The following is an 8539-nucleotide window of genomic DNA, read 5'->3' on the forward strand; positions in this document are numbered from 1 at the left end:
CATTCATACAGTTTTAGGAAAACAAGATTATCATTAACTACTAACCAACCTTTGATTCAAAGCTGGCAAAACTTAGTTAGAACAAAACAACCATTTGCAAATAAAGTGAAAGACCTTTGAGTTTAACATTTTCAGTGTTTACCAAAAGCACAAAGTCCAATAAATGTCAATCATGTTTATATATTTATTTTTAATTCAGTGTGAGATGAGGAGGACCATCTAGGAGACAACAGCAACTTTAGTTTTGTGCTTTTTAAGCACATTATAATACTTTGTATCAAACATTTTTCTACCTCTCAGTTTTTACCAGTTCAATAGATAGCTCAATTTTCAAAACGACATGTTTTGCAATGGGAAATTATTAATGTACATGAAATATTGTCTGTGCACAGAGAGGTCTGGTGTAAAAAGACATAACCCTGACTTGGGTAAATTATTAACTTGTTAGATCAACTCGTGGATCCCCAAGCGGGGAAGAGTTTCAGAGGCAAAGACCAAAAAAGACACTTGTGAAGAAGTGAGCTCAAAATGACAGGTTCTCTAAAAGTCCTCGGCTTCATCTTTTGCTTGTTTTCCTTCAATATTGTGCGAGGTCAAGGCAAGTGTTGTTCTTTATTTGAATGTCCTTTTCATTTAGATTTTATTGACTTGAATGCTGCATGCCCTTCTTTCTTTTTATGTCCACAAAAGGATCATTTTCTGGCAGTGAATAGCGACCAGCATGAAGTTTTTAAAAAAGGCACGAAAGCATCACAGAATGGTCCCGTATGACACGTATCATAAATTCAAGTGTTCTGGGTTATACAATAGAGTTTGGTGAAAAACAAAACGAAATTTAATGTATTGTTTAATGAAAATCCTGTCCGTGGTCGTTGGTTTCTTATGGATGCACTTGCCAATTTTCTTAATTTCAAATGAATCGATAAGACTGGATATGACCTGACTGATTTCATCCAGAACCCAACAGTAAAAACTGTAGACAACTGGAGACAAGTCATTTCAAGTCAGTCGTCTAAAAGTTTAAGAGAAATTAAATCAAAGCAATACAACTTGTGTTATAATCCACATTTACACATTAAATCATATTCATTTTCTAACTCTTTAACAGCTAAACTTACACTGACGCTGAAGCCACCAATTGTGAGAGAATTATTTGTCAATAATAAAGTTGTCTTGGAAGCTGTTGTTTCTGGAGATGAAGAAAAGACAGTGCAAGAAGCTTCAGTGTTGTGCACAGTGAAGAATGAACCTGTAAGCAGTGTAACAGGAAATATAAACTTTTCTCAAGACAATTCACAGTTTATAAGAATCCACAACATCAGCGTTGATGCAGTTAGACACCCATTCAGAAAAGGTCATGACAGACAATAACAGTTGTTGCTGCAAAACTTCAGATGTTTTCAACATTGTATGTATAAACATAATTTGTTTTAATTTCAGTGAATTCACAAACACCAACCCTGAGCTTGGTTCTCGTAACAACTCAGAAAAGTACACAAGTCATGTGTGTTATTGAGGATTTCTACCCCAAGAACCTCACTGTACAATGGAAAGTAAATGATATCAACAGCCCAAAACAGTCAAAACTGGAGTACGAACTGAATGATGAAGGTCATTACACAGCATACAGTCGTTATAAAGTCAGCGGTGAGACATGGGATGAATCTACACACTACACCTGCGAGGTCACACACCAGGGAAAACTGATTAGTGTGAACTTCAACAGTAAGTCATCTAATGTTGGTTTTCTCTCTCTAGTTCATACACTTACTTCTATAAATCCACATTTACACATTAAATCATATTCATTTTCTTACTCTTTAACAGCTAAACTTACACTGACACTGAAGCCACCAATTGTGAGAGAATTATTTGTCAATAATAAAGTTGTCTTGGAAGCTGTTGTTTCTGGAGATGAACAAAAGACAGTGCAAGAAGCTTCAGTGTTGTGCACAGTGAAGAATGAACCTGTAAGCAGTGTAACAGGAAATATAAACTTTTCTCAAGACATTTCACAGTTTATAAGAATCCACAACATCACCATTGATACAAAGACATGGTTTGATGGTGAAATGGTCACTTGCAGTATTCGTAACACAAATAATAACAGAGACATCAAGAAGGAGATTAATTTTGATAAAGGAGGTAATTCAATCCAAATAATTAACGTTGTGGCTCTATATGCATTCATAGATGATGAAAAGTTGAACACCGTTTTATTGTATGAAAAAAAAAAAATATGCAAGCACATTTTTAATGCTTAGACACACTGTCAAAAGCTGGCTTGTCAAACTCTTGTTATTCAGTATAGTTTGATACTTCTGTTTGATTTTTTTTATTTATTAATCTTTATGACTCTCTCCATTTCAGATGGACAGACACCCAGTGTTGTCATTTACAGACCTGATATGATTTACACAGACACGGTCTCTCTGGTGTGTGAGGTCACCGGCTCTAAACTTGGCGATGTTCATATCATGTGGAAAGTGGGAGAGCAGCCTTACATAGAGGCATTAACCAGCGCTCACATCCACCAAAAGAACTCAATGTCTGTTCTCAGTATTCTGACAGTGAAGAAAGAAGAGTATGAAGATCCCCGAACCACCTTCACCTGCGCAGTCAAACACGCCAACATGGGCGATAGAAGACCTCCATTACAAGTTACAACAATCAAACCTAAACAGCCAGAATGTCCAGTTAGTTTTGATTATTAATGTACAAGCAACTCTACTAACAGATCATGATGTGCATCTGTTGTTCACTTGTACGCTCTCCAGTCCTTCTGTCCTGTCGTTGTCTGGTCAGATCATAAATCTTGATTTTAGATTTTGTGCATTTTTCTGTATCAACGTTCTTCAAGGGTCAAACATCAAAGCCAAATTACAGTCAAAACTATATGTTTAATTTGTTATTGCATGCAAAAAAATATAATCACACGAAACAGTCAGCATAATATCATAGCATGAAAAATCAATAGTTTTCAAGAGAAGAATATCATTGTGAATGTGATTCTGTTAGCCTATTCATGTCCTTCAACATTTTCACATTCTGTTCACTAGAAATTATGATTTCAAATCCAGAAAAATTTTGATTTGATTGTGTTGTTTATTAAGCAATAAATCTTTGTGTTTGCATGTTTTATTCAAGCTCTCATGTGGTTTTTAACATCAGAAACCTTTGTGTGGTTCATTTTCTGGTCCCTTTTTATCAGTATTTAGAGAAAAAATAATATTTTTGTGATTCTGCACACAGTAAAGCCACAAACAACTCCAGAAGGCACATCCAAGTATTCTGACAACAAATTGTTGTGGCAAATTCCTTAAACATCATCACTCCGTAAGAGACACTTAGTCAAACTGTCTTTTAAAGTAATTTATTCTCTTGCAAGAGAAGGTCAGACAGACCTTCAGAGCCTGCCTACAGAGTGTAAGACAAGTAGGAGGAGCTGTGTGACATCTTTTATATTCTTTACCATGGTCTCCTTCAGCTGTTGCTTTTCCTAGTTTTCCACTAACTTGGGCACACTTTTGCACATGCTCCTATTCATCAATACTCCTGACACCGGGACCAACAAAAGTCAATACTAGGGTCAAAGGGTCCCTTCCCAGCTGTTCCCAAAGTGTCTCACTCCTGCACTTCCACGAGTATACAAACATACATATATCTCCCGTTCACATACCACAATACAAACAATAGAAACATGTGGCTCACATTACCTTGTAAGGCAAGGCAAGGCAAGGCAAGTTTATTTATATAGCACATTTCATACACAATGGCAATTCAAAGTGCTTTACATAGAAGAAATTAAAATAATAAAAAGAAATAAGAATGATTAAAACAGTTTAGAAAAATACAAAATAAAATACAGTACAGTACAAACAGTCGGACGAACAGTGGCACAGTGCATATTCAGAAAATGCATAGCTAAACAGATGTGTTTTGAGTCTGGATTTGAAAGTGACTACAGTAGGAGCACGTCTGATCTCCTCTGGAAGCTGGTTCCAGCTGCGGCTGGCATAATAGCTAAAAGCGGACTCGCCATGCTTTGAGTGAACCCTTGGTATTTCTAGCTGATATGATCCTAGTGATCTGAGTGATCTGTTGGGTTTATATTCAGTGAGCATATCTGCAATGTATTGAGGTCCTAGGCCATTGAATGATTTATATACCAGTAATAATACTTTAAAATCAATCCTAAATTTAACTGGGAGCCAGTGTAAAGACCTGAGGACTGGTGTGATATGTTCATATTTTCTGGTTCTGCTCAGAATCCTGGCGGCAGCGTTCTGTATGAGCTGCAACTGTCTTATGGTCTTTTTGGGAAGGCCAGTGAGGAGTCCATTACAATAATCCACCCTGCTGGTGATGAAAGCATGCACAAGTTTCTCTAAGTCTTGTCTGGAAACAAAGCATCTAATTCTTGCAATATTTTTCAGATGATAGTATGCTGATTTAGTTATTGCTTTGACATGACTACTGAAACTAAGGTCGGACTCTAGTGTCACACCAAGATTCCTGACTTGATTTTTAGTTGTTTGACCCCTAGAGTGAAGGTATGCGTTCACCTTGAGAACTTCATCTTTGTTTCCAAACGCAATGACTTCAGTTTTGTCTTTGTTTAACTGAAGAAAGTTTTGGCACATCCAACTGTTGACTTCATCAATGCATTGGCACAGGGAGTCAATGGGGCTGTAATCGTTAGGCGATAGGGCTAAGTAGAGCTGTGTGTCGTCTGCATAGCTGTGGTAAGCAATTTGTTTCTTTCTCATTATTTGGCTCATTGGGAGCATATACAGGTTGAACAGGAGTGGCGCAAGAATTGAGCCTTGAGGGACTCCGCATGTCATGGATGTCCACTCAGACTTATGATCTCCTATACTCACATAATAACCTCTCCCATCTAAGTATGACCTGAACCATTTTAGGACTATCCCAGAAAGCCCCACCCAGTTTTCCAGCCTGTCAAGAAGTATGTTATGATCGACAGTGTCAAATGCAGCACTGAGGTCGAGTAGTACCAGCACTGATATTTTGCCTGAATCAGTATTTAAGCGAATATCGTTTATTATCTTTATGAGCGCTGTCTCTGTGCTGTGGTGCGGTCGGAAACCAGATTGAAAATCGTCAAAGGATCCATTCGAGCATAAGAATTTGTTCAGCTGATTGAAGACAACTTTTTCAATGATCTTGCTTATGAAAGGAAGATTTGAGATCGGCCTATAGTTGCTTAATATGGTCTTATCCAGATTGCTCTTTTTCAGGAGGGGCTTGACAACAGCAGTTTTCAGGGAGTTTGGAAAACTCCCAGAGAGAAGTGAGGCATTTACCACTTCTAGGAGATCTGCTTCTAAACTGTTTAACACACTTTTGAAAAATGATGTGGGAAGTGTGTCAAGAGCGCAGGTTGATGTTTTAAGGTGCTGTACGGTTTCTTCCAAAATTTTGCCATCAATTTCTTTGAAATCAGACATAGTAACTACTTTCTCAGGTGATCTGATCTGTCTGACCCCAGGGCAACTCAAGGATGTGCTGATCACCTTTCTGATATTATTGATTTTCTCAGAGAAGAAAGAAGCAAACTCACTGCACTTGCTGTCTGAGAGCATTTCACTGGGAATCTGGCTTGGGGGGTTGTAAGTCTCTCTACAGTAGCAAAAAGAGTGCGTGTGTTGTTTAAATTACTGTTTATAATATTTGAGAAGAAAGTCTGTCTAGCTTTGCCTAGTTCCATATTAAAAGCATGGATGCTGTCTTTGTAGATGTTATAATGGACTACAAGTTTTGTCTTCCGCCACATGCGCTCTGCTTTTCTGCATTGTCTTTTCATATTTTGCACTGCTGTTGAGTTTCTCCAAGGTGCTTTTTGTCTGCCATTCTTCTTCCTGACTTTGACAGGAGCAATATCATCAATTACACTTTTAACTTTTGAGTTAAAAGAATCAAGGAGAAAATCAACAGAGTCTGCAGATATGCTTGGTGTTAAGGATATAGCCTTCATAAATAGTACACTGGTGTTCTCATTTAAGCATCTCTTTTTGACAGACACAGATTTAGCTTCAATGGCAGGAGAGATCAATATATCAAAGAAAATACAGAAATGATCAGACAGTGCTACATCCTTAATAACAATCGATGAAATGTTTAGACCCTTACTGATAAGTAAATCTAGAGTGTGTCCACGATTGTGTGTGGGTCCATGTACATGCTGAGTCAGATCAAAAGTTTTTAAAACACTTTTGATTTCTTTAGCCATGTTGTTTTCTGCACTATCGATGTGGATGTTAAAATCTCCAGCAATGGAAAAACAGTCAAGCTCTGAGGTAATTGTTGATAATAGTTCTGTAAAGTCCTCAGCAAAGGCTGAAGAGTATTTTGGAGGCCTGTAAATAATGATAAGTAAAATGCGTGGAGCACCTTTTAACACAATACCCAGATATTCAAAAGACAAGTAATTCCCAAATGATATTTGCTTACATTGATAGATATCTTTAAAAAGAGCAGCTAGACCCCCACCTCTCTTAATAGCTCTGCAGACACTCATAAAAGTAAAGTTAGGGGGGCTACTTCATTGAGGATTGTTGCACTGCAGCTGTCTTCTAGCCAGGTTTCATTTAGAAGCATAAAATCCAGGTTGTTTGTGGTTATTAAGTCGTTGACTAAAACTGATTTATTTTTAAGTGAGCGGATGTTAAAGAGTGCTAACTTAACAGACTTACTTTTCCCCACATCAGTCTTAGTTTGACGTGTAATAGGCACCAGATTAGTTAGGTTTGCTGTACGGCTATTGAAGGCCTTAGACTTTCTATCTTGTAATAGAACAGCAATAGAGAAAGATACAGGCACACTGGGTTCCCGTTTGTTCTGTAAACATTTGAGAAAGTTACTGTTATCAAAACGGGGACCCGACACATATCACTGAGAGCTGGTATCAGTTGTTTTTGGTTCACCTCGAGCAGATGGAGGAGGGTGTGGGCCCTGGCGTTGTGGCAGAGGCCGAAGAGCTCTCACAGGAGGGGGAGGGCAAGGGCGAGCTGGGCCCGCAGGCTTTTGGTGGTAATGGTGCCTGTCTTTTTTTGGTTGGTATCTGGGGGCTTGCAGCAAAAGAGTGGGATAGTCTGGTTCCAGCATGCACCAGTTCTTCCATTTTCTGTGAGAAGCACAGAAGTGGCGATGCTGGGGAGAGGGTTAAAGTGTCTGGTGAAAGGGGCTGTTGCTCTGGTGTTATCGGAGGCTGTGATATGCTGTCCTGGCTTCCCTGGCTGTTTTCCAGGAAGTCGTCCTTGGGTGTTGAATCTTCAAGCAGTTCTGATATGTCTGTCTGTGGTGAGCTCTGTGGGCAGGGCTCAGCTGAGATTGTGTCCGTGAGCAGAGGTTGTTGTGGTGGAGTGGTGTTATCATGTCCATTTTGCTGCTGAAGTGAAGTCCCGTGGTCATTCATACTGTGTCCAGGTGTGTGTGTGCCGTTCAGATTGAGTTGATTGGCACACACTGCAGAAGGATGATTGAGGGAGAAGTGGATATTGTCCTTTAACACTCTTGAACCAAGTTTGTTTGGGTGATGGCCATCCCGATGAAACAGTTGTCTCTGACTCCAGAAAAGATTGAAATTGTCAATGAAGTTCACTGCTTTTATATTGCAGGTTTTTTGCAGCCACGTATTAAGCCCAAGTAACCGTGAAAACCGGTTTGTTCCTCTTGCTGGGAGAGGTCCACTGATGAATGTTTGGACTTTCAGTCTTTTAAGTGTTTCAAAAAGTTCATGGAAATCCTTCTTAAGGAGTTCTGACTGCTCTTTATTAATATCATTCTTCCCCACATGAATGATGAGTCGATTTGCAGTCTTATGTTTCATCAGAATGTTCTGAAGTTCCCTGTTTACATCAGAAGTTGTTGCTTGTGGAAGGCAGCACGTAGTTGTATCCCTGCTGCTAATGTTTTTGATTATGGAGTCCCCCACTATCAGAGTCCTGGGCTCGGCAGTGCTCTGAGCTGAGTGCCGCTGTCTGCTCGACCTTGAGCGCCAGTTAGCATCAGTGTTAGCTACTGGCCCATTCAGTCTGTGTTCGATCACATTCATCACGTTTGGGGATTCCTCATTTACATTCATTAGTACTTCAAATCTGTTCTCAAGATGTATAGGCGGTGGTAGGAGACCAGTGTTTGCAATCCTTGTCAGAGCTGTATCTGGGGTAGAGGATGCTACTGCGGCAATATGTGTTGCTCGTGACAATCTGATGTCTCGAGTGCCTTTTGGTCTCGCTCCCTGTTTGTGCCATCGATTTGTAAGTCGATCGGCTTGTTTCTCTACCTGTCGAGGAGCACTAATTTCATGGAACTCACCGGTATGCTGAGGGTGTCCATGACGAAGCTCTGTTGTGTGCTCCGTCTGGTTTGGTGGTCCCGTAAGTAACTTTGTTTCAAGAACTGCAATCCTTTGTAAAAGTCTGTGGCAGTTGGTGCAGCAAGTAGATTCCAGAAGAGGCATTTTCTCTTATCCTTTAGGCAGTTGTGTTTTCCTTTCCCGGAATGTAAGCTGGTC

At 39.5% G+C, this 8539-nt stretch overlaps 1 gene segment (V, D, J or C); it reads left to right on the forward strand.

Annotated features, from left to right (window-relative positions):
- The first annotated feature begins 202 nt into the window (after window positions 1-202).
- On the forward strand, window positions 203-3141 carry LOC311080929 (Ig heavy chain C region-like). The segment is given in 4 exons: window positions 203-598; window positions 1441-1725; window positions 1828-2145; window positions 2371-3141.
- Window positions 3142-8539: the final 5398 nt, after the last annotated feature.

This window comes from Abramis brama (genome assembly GCF_963993115.1).
Source record: "Abramis brama genome assembly, chromosome: 1".
Lineage (NCBI taxonomy): Eukaryota > Metazoa > Chordata > Actinopteri > Cypriniformes > Leuciscidae > Abramis > Abramis brama.